Source organism: Lycium barbarum, chromosome 12, assembly GCF_019175385.1.
Source record: "Lycium barbarum isolate Lr01 chromosome 12, ASM1917538v2, whole genome shotgun sequence".
NCBI lineage: Eukaryota > Viridiplantae > Streptophyta > Magnoliopsida > Solanales > Solanaceae > Lycium > Lycium barbarum.
Window position 1 is genome coordinate 52,944,872 of NC_083348.1, and position 1,511 is coordinate 52,946,382.

Genomic DNA, 1,511 nt, shown 5'->3' on the forward strand with positions numbered 1-1,511 from the left:
GTGGAGAAGAAGTAACGAAATTGTGATATGAATATCCATATAGTTGGGCTAGGATTTGTGACTAGGATAGGAATATACTTAGTTACCGCAATCAATTCCATGCTGTGCACTTATTACATTCTTGATAGGTCAATACCATAGGAATATAGGAGGCGAGTTATCTTGAATCGGCGAGTAGTGGTTCGAGTGAATACTACGAGATTAATAATCCGGTTAATTGACACTTGTGAATAAAGTCTCTAAGGTGTGATACTTGAACGATCCAATAGGATTGGTGAACAAACCACGACCCTGGAATACTTCTAAAATCTTGATAAAAGCAATACTCAAATACGTTCTTAGCACAAATTCTGGTTACATTATAAGTTATTTTTATTATAGCATTAGTTTACAAAACAACCAAAACTTTTACTCTTTACTTGCATAAGTAGTAGCAATAGTTATTTTCGTGAAAGTATTGGTCATAAGTTTCTGTGGGTTCGACATTCGATTTTGTATAATCACTATATTACTTGTACGACCACGTACACTTGCGTGTGCATTTGGAAGCAACAAGTTTTTGGCGCCGTTGCCGGGGACTTAGAAATCAATTATTTTTGCTATAATAAATTGTATTGCTTTATTTATCCAAGTATTAACATCTTGATCTTAGCTGCTACTTGATTGCAGGTACTTTACTCGAATGCGAAGGACTGCGAGTCAAACCAATCTTGAGGAATTTGATCCTGAGCCTGAACGTACTTTCAATCGGCGCATGAGAGATTTCAATTTATTGCAAAACTCACAAATTGTAGCAGAGTTACCTGTGGTCATGGCTAATAATCAACCAGCTAAAGTGAGAGAGGTTGCAGTGCTTCGTGTGGCGGATGTCACTTTAAGCATTGTAAAGCCCACCATCGAAGGGCACTTTGAGCTGAAGCATCCTATGATTCAACTACTTCACTCTAGTGTGCAATTCACGGGAATGTCGCACGTGGATCCTCAGCGTCACATCCATACTTTTCTGCAGATTGTCGATACCTTTGCTACTGGAAGGGTCACTAAAGAATATGTGCGGCTGACACTGTTCCCCTTCTCTCTATTGGGGAATGCAAGTAACTGGTTATTAGCAGAGCCCACCAATTCTATCACTACGTGGAATGACTTGGCGACAAAATTCTTGACAAGGTTCTTTCCACCAGCAAAGACAGCTCGCCTCCGAAGGGAGATCATGTCATTCAGGCAGAAAAATAGAGAAAATTTGTATCAAGCATGGGAGAGGTTTAAGGGTCTTCTCAGAGATTGTCCTCACCACCATTAGACGAATGAAGTTCTGGCACATACATTTATTGAGAGTCTGGATGCCCAACATAAGTCATCACTAGACACTGCTGCAGGAGGGCAGGCTCTTGATCTAAGCTATGAAGAACTATTCACACTATTGAATAGGTTTACTCAGAGCACTCTAGACTGGCAGGATGATGCAACTTGTAGTTCAGTTAGGAAAGCACCAGGTATTTTTGAAGTAGATA

The 1,511-nt window shown here is 40.0% G+C and overlaps 1 non-coding gene across 1 annotated transcript; it reads right to left on the bottom strand.

Annotated features, from left to right (window-relative positions):
- Positions 1-1,192: 1,192 nt before the first annotated feature.
- LOC132625314 (small nucleolar RNA R71) lies at positions 1,193-1,299 on the bottom strand. The gene has a single exon (XR_009576750.1). It is a non-coding gene; the product is annotated as a small nucleolar RNA R71 (small nucleolar RNA).
- Positions 1,300-1,511: the final 212 nt, after the last annotated feature.